This window comes from Sinohyriopsis cumingii, chromosome 12 (assembly GCF_028554795.1).
Source record: "Sinohyriopsis cumingii isolate HCF-2022 chromosome 12, ASM2855479v2, whole genome shotgun sequence".
Lineage (NCBI taxonomy): Eukaryota > Metazoa > Mollusca > Bivalvia > Unionida > Unionidae > Sinohyriopsis > Sinohyriopsis cumingii.
The window spans coordinates 61038296-61050326 of record NC_142972.1 but is presented as its reverse complement, the minus strand read 5'-3'; the positions used below and the strand labels follow the sequence as shown (position 1 = coordinate 61050326).

General features: G+C 39.0%; 1 long non-coding RNA gene across 1 annotated transcript in view; it reads right to left on the bottom strand.

The window, feature by feature from the left end:
* LOC149786571 (uncharacterized) overlaps window positions 1-11371 on the bottom strand; it is a 76446-nt gene extending 65075 nt beyond the window's left edge. The window contains exon 1 of the long non-coding RNA XR_016425206.1: window positions 11060-11371. This is a non-coding gene — a long non-coding RNA (uncharacterized LOC149786571). The remainder of the gene's footprint in view (window positions 1-11059) is intronic.
* Between the last annotated feature and the right edge of the window lie 660 nt (window positions 11372-12031).

Here is a 12031-nt window from a genome sequence, read left to right as displayed (position 1 = left end):
CCTAAATGATAACAATGAAGAATTAGTATGCATATTTTCTTAGATAGGTCATACGTCATCGATGTCTGTATCTGAACAAAATACGTATTTACCTTCAAATTTTGCTGAAGCTAATGACTAGTTTAACATATCAGTGTCGAAAAATGATGTAAGAGAGAAAAGAAGCATTTATCTGCAAATCTCAGGATCAAGAGAAATGCTTTTCAGCGCTTAATATTATTGTGAGATACGATATTATTGTGAGATACGATGAATGTAATAAGTTTTCATTCTACACGAAATAAACCTTCTAGTTTTTTTTATCACCTGCCTTTTTTATCACAGCTTAAATTTCTTTTAATGTTTCTATGTCTCTATATAATGACTCGACAAAAATAAAAATAAAAAACTAAATTTAACAAAAATACTGCTGAATTTACTACTTTAAAAGAAGATGCTATTTCTAAATTTCGTTTAATATGCAAAATTAAGTACATGCAATGCGCATTGTATGGAATTAAGCATATGTAAAATATTAATTATTCAAGATCCTCTTAGAAACCATTCTTCTCTTGATCTGCTAGAATCACCTGATGATGCACTGTCAAGTATTCAATATTTAATTTGTCTATTCATACTATCTGAATATATAAATATTTTTATGTTTAATGTATCCGACGTAAGTAGTATATGGGGTCACCTTAGCGTCAATGGACTTTAACGTTAAAATAGGGGTTTGCACTTTGGCGTCAATGGGACTTTAACATGGGAATGTCACTTTGCACTTTGGCGTCAGTGGGAATTTAACATGGAAATGCCACCTGGATGTCAATGGGAATTAAACTTTGGGTGACGTCATGAGGTTTATAGGGTCAAAACATTTTATAGGGATTTTAATGTATTTGTAAGGACAAAGGGTAGATAGGGACAAACATACAAATACACATTTAAACACACAGAAAAGACGACAGAAATGTTCTAAAACAAACCTCACAGAGAGAATAGAGGCTCAAAAAAGAAAAGTCTATTGTATGGGTTCAAAACATTTATTCAAGTATATACATGGGCTCTCTGGCCTGTGCTTTGGTCTAAGCACAATCCATTTAATACATAAGCATTTCTACATCAAACAAACCTATTTACTAGTTATTTAGTTCTTGGCTCTAGTAAACCTGTTTACATTTAATGTTCATTTATAAGAAAAAGCTAACACAAAACAAGTAACATGCAATCAAATAGGACAAAGTTCATGTTTCTCTCTCTCTCTATTCGTCTCACACGTTGTTAAAAATCTGGTCAGCTAGCACTTGTGTCCCAGCGTAGATATTTCACATCACTTAATCCGTTTCATTCGTAAATCGGCTGTTATATCCATCGTGCTAGGTACACTTTTCAGTAAGCAGATCAAGTGCAGTCATCGTCTTCTTCCCATGGAGGTACAATGTATACCATATGAATGGTTACTTTTCCTTCGATGATGTCAAATTTTCCTCTCATCGACTGCATGTCTTCAATAGCCCTCAAAAGTTTGGAAGAATTTCTGCAGGTGTGCTAAATCCGAGACATACAGGTGACTTCAAACTGTCGTGATACATAGATAGGCTCAAACGACCTCGATCTTTGACTTGGCAATGACATTTGAGTTTCTCTAACAGTGAGTCAAGTAGGTCCGTAATGAAACCTGCTACTTCCTCAGCTGAAATGTCAGACGCGAAGTCTCTAAATTTCACCATGTAGGTGTAAGTTGTCGTTCTAAATTTTCTTGAGGTCGCTGTCTGAGTCATTTGGATGCTAAAATACTCCTGTAGGTCTACTGAATCCTTTCCCTTCTTGGACGCACTTTGCTGTGACGGTATGGTAGTGAAAGAGGTCAGTGATGTTTGTTCCTTCTCTTTTTTCATCTGCGTAGAGTGATTCATCTTTCTCGTTGCTTGTCCTCGCAATGAAGTGTCGTTCTTGGAAGTCGTTCCTTTTTATACTGGGTGATATCAGTATGTCCATAAGGTAAAGTTTTGTGGTCTGGAAGTTTCACTGGTTGCACGTAGTTAGTGATGGCGTTAGTACATAAATAACTAAGATGTGGTACTGCATTGGTGATGTGATAGTCAGGCAAAGAATCACACCCGAGTTTCTCGTTGGACTTTAGTCTTACGTTCTATACTTGCTGTTTGAAGGGATTCATTTTTTCTCGATTGGTCTTAGTAGTGACAATGAACTGTTGGTCTTGGACGTTGTCCTTTTTTATATGCTGACCAATATTGATGTGACCGTACGGCAAAGTAAAGTGGTTGGGAAGTCGCACTCGCTTCTGGTACACGATTTGATAGACTTTTTCCAAGGGTCGACTGACGATGTGGTGAGTGGGTAAATGTACAATTTTGTTCGGCTGGTAGGTGGTCACTTTAAAGTTTTCATCCTCTCCAGACTGCAAGGCTTCTTTCAATGCGCCAAAGTTGACCACACGACTGGTACGATAATTCAGAGTCAATCCTTTCACTTTACACTCTGTGTGCACTTCTCCTTGTGGGTCCCGGTATTCGTAGCCGTAATTTTTAGGACCGCCACTCGCGAAACTTAGAATCTTGTCGTCAGGATGTTCGTCTGTCCAGGCTCCTAAAATCGATGTAGATGCAACTGTCCGTGTCAAAGTACAGGACGCGATCCCCTAACAGTTCTAAAGCTTCGTACAATTCTAAGCGAGCATGAGCTGTCACGTAAGCCGCAATGATGACATTTCCAAATGCGTCGGCTTGTACAAAGTCCAGATCTTCTTCGTAATTGACCAAGATCATATGCTCGCGAACGACGTCCACGTGTTTGATGAATTTGGTTTTGTCGTGAATCATCTGGAAGTAGCGGGAAGGTTCTGTCAAATATTCCGTCTTGGGTAAACACGGTCGTTGTGCCATTTTTCCCCACAAGCAATTTAACATCACTTTGGCAAACGATCGCCTGCCTTCGTTTTTCTCGATGTGGTCTAAAGTGATGCCTTCTTGTTCATAGTATTTCTCTTTGAATTTTATTTGGTCTTCGGGAGTGTGACACCAGGAAGGTTAGCCGCCGGCTTCTTGCTTCAGTTTCAAAAAGGCATCCACGTAGTCTGCGAAAATGCCTTTCTGAGTGGGGTCACCCTTGTGGTATTGTTCTGTCTTGGGAAAGTGGCAAATTTCGTACACTTCTAATAGTTGGTATCCCATGTCCATAGCTTTGAACAATTCTACGCTGACCCAGGTTCCCGTCAAGGCCCGTTCTTCCTGGGTGTGCTGACAAGGCTGATCTTGGTTGCACGTTTCAGCACAAGTACGGCACAATGGAAACATCAGTTTGCCTTGACAATGGTGAGGTAAGACGGGATGGTATAGGTTCGTGGGAGGCAAAACTTTGCACTTGATCAAGCCTTCGTATTGTCGAATGTTGACCAGGTCGATGTGTTCCGTCATCAATCGCGGATGCCCTGTAGGAAAGTGACAATATTTGCATACGTAAGGATACAGCGAACACACATCCAAGTATTTGATTTCTTCTCCTTTCTCTTCGTCGGCTTGGTACAGCAAACAGGTGGCACTGGTCCTTCCTCCGTACAAACTATCCCTCGGGTTCAGGGGGTCCATCAGCTTGTAACTTTCCACGACACGTTTAAACTCGGGATCGATTTTCAAACGGTGATCGTATTCGTGTTCCCACATTTCCACCACTTGGTATCCTTGCTGTTCTAACTTCAAGCGTCGCTGACAAGTGTCCTGGTACAGGTCTTCCATGGTCCGTTGTAAAAACTGATTTTTAGTGTCACGATCAGGGTAGCAGACGGGACATCCGTGAAATAAGCAACCGTTAAACTCATACACGATCTTGGGGTTTTTTAAGTCCCAGCCATCGACCGAATACGTTCCGATGGTCTTTTCGCCTCCTCCGTTGCGGGCATGCTGAATCCATTTGTCTTCCTTGTCGCACAAGTAATGTAACCAGCGTAGGGCTTTGACCGAATATTGACGTTTGACATAGTTGGTCGTTTGAGGACTGATGACAGCCACGGTCTTTTGAGGCATGAATCGTTGGCGGTACACTAAGGAACACGCTTTGGCAATGGTGCAAGCTTCTTTCAAAGGATCGACCCCTCCGTGTTCCATGAACAGTTCTCGAAATTTTCCACAGCAACGTCGTAAAATGTCCACGTCGGAACGACAATACTTTGACATTTCTTCCTGAAAGTCGAAGGGGTCAGAGGCATGAGCCTGGTACCAAGCGTAGAAATCTTCTCGTTGTTCGGTACGCATGTTGTCGGGGTCGTAATAGTGAGCCTCAGGCAAATGGGGTAGAACGGCGTGTTGATTGGCTTCCGTATTGAAAAAGTGAGGAAAATAACCTTTAGCCATTTCTGTCATTCCAAACGTTTTAGGCATTCGACTCAAAGGCATGGCCAAGTAACTCATCCAATCTTTAAACTGCACTTGTCCCACTTGCATGAAAATGATTTTGGCTCCGTTCAAAGTGACTTTAGGACGTTCGGTGCCATGTTCCGTATAGTACATCAAAAGAAACTGTCCATCGTATCCGGAGAAATTGTGAGCCATCACTGTGGCATGGCGATGACAATCTCGGTAACGTATGATGTCCTCTTTGCTCCATGTCTTGTCGATGGGGTCTAAGACCCATTTGGCAAAATCGTCTAGCGTCTTTGGTCCTCGAAAGATTTGTTCACGCCCTCCAGGAATTTTGCTGCAGTGAGGGCAATAACTGAAGATAGGTTCTTGAATACACTTCTCGCACGCTCGATGAGCCACGCAGAAATTAGGAATGTGAATACCAGTCTCTTGCATGCATTCGAAATCGAAAAAGATGAAATTGCCTTTCTTCTTCTTCTTGTGACCGTCATCTTCCTCTTGTTGGGTTGGTATTTTTGCATGTAACATTGATGTTCCAAATCCACGATGTGGTGACAAATGTGACATTTTTTCTTTCCTGAACATACGTTTGCCTTGGCACTATTGGTACGTATGCCTTGTCCACACGCGGGGCACAATCGCAGCAGCTGACAAGCGCATTTCTTCTGTGAACCTTGTGTTTACAAATGTTGTTGGTATCAGGTAGGACTGACAAACGTGCGCTGACAAGCTGGACAATGGACTGGTTCTTGTCCTTCGTCCAGACAGGGTTGAGAGGCCAAACATCCTGAGCATTTCGATCCACAATGTTTGTGTTGTTCTCGATTTTTATGGCCACAGTCACATTTTTCACAATAATAAACATATCCCAGGAATCCAGTGATACTGGTAATGGTATCGAAATGTTCATCGTGATGATAAAGGTGAATGTATTTTCCATCCTTAAAATCTTGGCCTCGAAACAAGAGGCCCACGCTCTTCTTGAGGGTGCACTTTCAAGGTGTATCGTGGAGCTAGGACATCTTGCAATTTTTGCATTTCAGGAATGCCACAGGGTGTGTCTTTGAACAGGCCAGCTTGTTGCAACAGGAGTTCTGCTTCGTTTCGTTGTTTGGCTCGGTCCGATTGTTGAATAGTTTTCCAGGCTCTTTTCCATTCTGCCGTGTCGTTCTTGTTGGCATAGGTTCGTCCAACCACGATGGCTCGGGCTAAGCACATCTGGTCTTGAGGGTTATTAATTTGGACGAGACTCTTTTTGGTGCTGCGAAGGTCGTTCACCAATAAGACCTTTTTGCGTCCTGTCCCTTGAGGAAGAGAGACTTGAGCCATTTTCAGTGTGGCTTTACCATCGGTGATGTCAAACTTGTCATTGGATTGTTGCACTTGTTGTATCTTGTCCATGACTTTGGAAGGGGTCAGTTCTGCGGGTCTGCTAAACCGATCCAAACAGGGGATTTCAAGCTGTCGTGTTGTATGGATAGTGTCAAGCGATCGTCTTCTTTGGGTTGACATTGTCGCTTGAGTGTGGTGAGCAAAGAATCCCACATCTCGGTGATGAACCCTTCTGCTTTCTCCAACGGTACGTCGGACTTGATATCTTTAAACTTCACCGTGTAGGTGTAAGCCGTGGTTCTAAATTTTCTAGAGGAGCGCTTTTCCGTCTCTCGAATGTGATAGTACTTTTCAGGGTTGACTGGTGAACTTTGGTTTGGAGTAGACTCTCTCTGTCTGGTCGCAGACGTGGAAGGTGTTGGTTCAGGTTCGCTCATGTCTTCTATTTGAGCGAACACTTCTTTTCGTGTGTGAGGCGATACGTCACTTCGCTGCCTCTTACGTTCCTCTTCTCTCTTAATGAAATCGTGCGATCGTTTCATCTCGATTGCTGATTCAGAAATGATTTAACCAAGTTCATTCTTTCCATATATACCCTCTCTACCTCTCCTTGTGACAATGACTTGGTATATTTCACAAGGCAAGTGAAAGCCAAGCATATAGGAACCCAACGACAGCGTTGCGTCTTAAACACCTCATGCATCTTGACGATCCTTCGATTCAAACCCTACCACGAAAGAAAATAGTTGCAAGAAAAATAAAACAAACAGTTGGTGTCTTCAAGAGAGCTAGAGACGGCACTGTGTCGCTGGGACACGTACGTACTCCAGAAAACTACGCTACTCGACAACGTGAGTGTGCTTGTCAAAATGTTTGAGTAAGATTAAAAATGTTTGTTAGTTTCAAAACGCGAACCAGTACTGTGGCCGTTTAATATTTGATGTGGCAAGAAGAAATGGTACAATACGCAACAAAGGGTTTGTACGTTTACACTCCAATCTGTCTGTACTTCAATGGTAACAGCGCTCTTGCGTTGGTATTATTTTGTCACACTACCTTAAAAAAAAAAAAAAAAAAAAAAAAAAAAAAAAAAAAAACAGTGCATCACTAATCATAAACGATTTCATTGGCTATACTTATTTTCTTACCGCTTTGACTTCGAATTGACTTCAGTACCTTTTTGCACAGCGACAAGATTGGACGTGTTTTTTTGTTTTTTTTTTATTCTGCGGCTGGTCGCTACACTACTGCCAACAAGCCCTGAATTTACAACCAAACAATGTGTTACACGTTGTAAGCGACTTCATTGGTCAGTCGATATTTTCCACCGCCTTAGCTTCAAATTGGTTTCACTTGTTATTCGCACCGTAAGATGATCAGACACGTTTTTCTGTACCTGACCATTAGTCACTTCACAAACAATAAAACTAAAACACAAATGATCACGCCATGAGCGGCTCATGGAAATTATGTTAGTCATGTTACGAAATATAGCACGACTTGTTTGGATGTACTTTTCTGTGGTCACTCTTTAATTACATGCGTCTTCAGTTCACTTATGATATTTTTTTAAAGGGTGTATTTTTTCTATGGATGTGATTGTGTTATGTTCTATATGTTCTTTTATGTTTTCAGTGATTTTACTTTATGGTATCACGGTACCAATTGTTTTTCCATATACCTCAATGCTAATGTTTTGTGAAATAAATATACTTTCTGTCCTACTTGGGCATGCATGTCACACACTGTCATATAGAACAATGCTAGATTGTCAATTTGACAATGACATAACCAGGTACTCCATTGCATTTAAGAGAGATAACTCTACTGGAACTAGACAGGGGTAAGAGTTATCTAGTCACAACAAGCACATTTTCAGCCATGTGTACCATATTTTAAAAAAATCATAAAAAATACAAAATATGATCTAGATAGAAATTAACACAAACTCACATGTTGCCAAGAGGCTCAACATTTTTTTTAAGCCAAACAGAAAGTACAACTCTTACATAATGCACCAATCACAGCTAGTGTTGTTCTTTAATTCTGAATACAATGTTCCATACACCTTAAGCTCCGCCCACCTGGACTTGCGCAATTGGTACCGTTATACCTCATATCTATATTTTAATTTAGATGTATAGACTATGTAGTCTGAAATAAAGAATTCTTATCTTATCTTATGTAATTGGAATGAGTGTTTCTTTGAAACTTTCATAAGGAAACTGTGCCATAAAAACAAACGTACGTGTCGTCATATTTTTGAAGTAGGAATACATGCTCTCTCTCTCTCTCTCTCTCTCTCTCTCTCTGTAGTTTTGATTTATACCCTAATGGAATATGTTCCCGTTTGAAGATAACTCTCCAAAATTGTGATCAGTAGTCACCATAATTACGTGAACTTTTCGTCATGTCATTTTTTTTCAAAAGTTTACACTCTAAAAAATTGTAGAACGATTTTTTTTTCTTCCATCAGTAAATCTTTGGATGATATAAAAGCTTGAGTTTGCACAATTCTGGTATCTTAACATTATCCTGTTTTGGAACTGCAATATGTCACGGAATTTTTTTTTCTTCTAACGTTAGATTTACGGTTTTTCAGAAAAAAGACAATCACACGGCCTTTTTAAGAATGAAGCAAGTGACATTGCACTGTATAACCCTGCTTATGGTTAACTCTGAATTCTAAAGTCAAAACATGGGTTCAGGAACAATGTTCTTCCTATCCTCAGTGTAAATTGAGAGAATATAGGACGAACATTGTTGTCCCCATAAATTTGTTACATTAAATCAACCAAGATATCGCTTCAATTACTTCACTTTTACTGTTGAATTCAGCTCCACCAGAGTTCATAAATCGAAACAAAAGACTTCCAGCTTCACACGTAATCCCACATTTAGACATAGGGATACAGTTCTCAGACATATGAAGTGCACCGCAGCATGTTGTCTTCTGTAAACAAACGTTATCTGAATTCATACTATTATCGCCTGTTTGGTGTTGTATCACTTTTAACGCATGATTCTGACACTCACCCACACTGTCATACTTCAACGAGACGAAAGTAGGTTTGCTGAGTTGACAAATAAGCTTGGCACGCCAATGACGGGATCTTAGCATAAACTTTAAGAGTAGATTGGGTCGAAACCAACGTGTTTTCCACTTTGCTACCGATGCTGTTGAAAGCAGACTTTTAAAAACATACTCTTCCATCAAAGCTTGAATCTGCAAGATTTAATCTACTCTTTTTTCTGATGCAATCTATTGTTATAATATGATTTTAGTTCTTTATTTTAGTTCAGAACTTTAAATATCTAAACTGATAACTTTTATTTCATTCCAATAGAACACGCATTTATTCATTCAATTCAATAAATTGATATGAAATACATGTATGTCCCCGACGAGGTTACTAACTTCTGGATACATTTCAAGACTGTCAGATCATAAAATAATGTTCATCTGTAAAACAATTATTCAAATGATACTCCTCTTCTCTACGTATTTTAAAAATAAACATGAAATTAAAAAAAAAATTAAAAAAATAAAAATTGGTGTGAAATTCGAATATGACAGTCCGTATGCAGACAGTTGTTATATCACTTCCTGGAATCACCAAATAATATTTATACAAATGTTCGGATTATTTAGCGTGATCACTCTTCTAAACAATACTAAGAGATTCAGTATAACATATATTAACAAAATTAACAAATCACCCAAGAATTGCAGATTATGAAGATTATATGTAAACCACATGTAAATTTGAACAATAAAGTAGTATTATTCCCAAAGACGTAAACATTTAGTTTCCTCTCTTATTATTGGTGGTCGTGTATATTCGATACAATTCTATTTCACTATGTTAGGCCTAGTAACCTGGCTACTAAGTTATTGTGTATTCAGCTGTTCAAGAGGTATATAACCACAGTTTTTTTCGTTGGCGTTGAGATTCGAGACATGGAAGCTAGTGTTCTAGAAATGGTTGCAATTATTTTTATTGTGGGTATTGTTCTGTGGCTGGCAAAATTTGGAGTTTTGTAGATGGGCAGGACTGCAGTGTGGACTATTTAGTGAAAGTATTTGTCGTTTCTTATTAATCGAAAGGGCTTCTCCACGTCTGCACCGGATTCGTGTCTGTTAGAATGTATTTAGAGTCCATGCTGATAAATTCATTGTTCTTTGTTGAAGGCATATGCTTAGATATTTCATATGCTGCATGTCACAAAGATGGACCTACCTGAAACTGAATCCGCAGAAAATACGAACACCCGTTATCAAATAGATATTTATTTACAACATAATATTTAAAAAAATAAGAACACTCGTGAGCAGTCTCCAACAGCTGCAAAAAGATATTCATGTGTATATCATTTTAATCTGGTACACAATTCGAACTAGACAAGCATTTTTAAAGAAATGGTCTACGTATGCACTAGACCTTGTTATTCAAATCATCACTAAGAATCTAAATGAGGCATTCAAACGTTGTTCGCATGTCTTTGCCAATTTTTCTGATCTTTCAACAGAAGGTGTTCACGTTACCTTTTCGACAAAATGAAATTAATATCTGCACACACAAAGCATGTAGGCCTATATATTATGTTCAAACAATAGATATGACATTAGTGTGTTCGCACAAGGGATAAAAAAAGTTCGCGATTAGCAGCTGTTGAAACCACGCTGTCCATAGAACAGATACGAAATTATTATGTTTCGCACGTAACGTTGGGCGAAAAAATGGCATTCCTTTTGTCTGTCATTGAACTCGACTTCCACGCAGAAGAAGCTGAGCATGCCATCCAACGTTGATCCATCAGACCCCATGGCGCTATAATGGATCGGACATGACTTTAGGACAGCCAACAGACAAATAATTACACAACCAACATTTCTGCGCTAAGAGTCTTGAGTTCATCTGATACAGATGCGCCGAACCGTGCAATACATGGACTAGAATCTTTCAGTTCAGTACAAACGACACAATACGTGTCATGTATATGTGCACAAGAACTGACAATATAAACTGGTCTACGTTCAGAACGATTTATAAGATTTCGCTATAACCAAGTTCGCTAGTGAATCTATCTCCAACAAGAAAAAGTTATGAAAAGTTACAAAACGTTGAAATCATTCTCATCATTTATTACACATAAGATTCGCAATTCCTGCTAGTTTGTCAAATCAGATCAAGATAGGACTCCAAACTGAAAACAGACTGAATTAAATCTTACAGGAATGTGTCAGATGAAATTTGACAAACAAAATGGAAATCTGGGACAAAATCACGAAATGTCTAATAAAGCAAAATACTCCTTCAAACAATGATAATAGAAAGAACGGGAAAGAATAAATTATTACATACCTCTGAAGGAGACGGCATCCTGAAAAAGCTTCGCACTATATGCTTATAATGGAGGTGGGGGGGGGGGGATACAGTCCATACTCTTTCGAGGCACAAACTACGAACGAAAACCACGCAATGAAATAACTGAGTTCATAAAGCTCTCAAGATTTCCATGCCATAACCAATCTAGCAATGAGTTCGTATGTATCTGTAGTTTATGTATGCATGATTACAAACGGACATCAGGACCAGTAATATAATCACATTAACTTCAGAATAATGGCAATTAAGTGCACATGCTTCCTTGACATTTTCAAATGCCCTATCTGTATAGCTGTAATAGGTTGTGATGTATCAGAACATGGTAGCAAATATTCGTGGCATTGTATGGAGCCTTTTTAATGAATCTAATTTTGCTTTCCGTCCTGACTCTAAATTCTGGCATTTTCTGGGATTCGGCCAATCCAACCTGTGTATATCAGATATAAGTCTGTTTGCCATCTTGCAGCCTCTTTTTCCGCAACCCTAATTACAACATTTAGTCCCTTATTGCGTTCATCAGCGTAGATTTCCAAATCATTTAACAGTTCAATTATGTTGTAAAAATAATGAATTCAAATGATAACATAAATGAAGTTTATTTCCAGTCTCCTCACACACACACACACACACACACACACACACACAGAGGGGAAATAGACAGAAGTCTTAAATACAAATGAAAGGAATAAAAATTATTTCAAATATAAAACTTTCTAAATGCTTGTATGCAGTCTCATGCAATTTCGAAATGCTAGTCAGCAAATACTAGACTACGACTTTCTCCATCATTAAGTCACTATCATTTATCGCCTTATTCTCCACTCTGATCTTAGCAATGGCTACTTTTCAGTCTATCCATCTAGAGTGCTTGGTGCTAGAATAGCTTTGATGTCTCCTTTTCGTGATCTCCTTTTAAACAGGTTTTACGTAATATTGTGTTTTGTTATT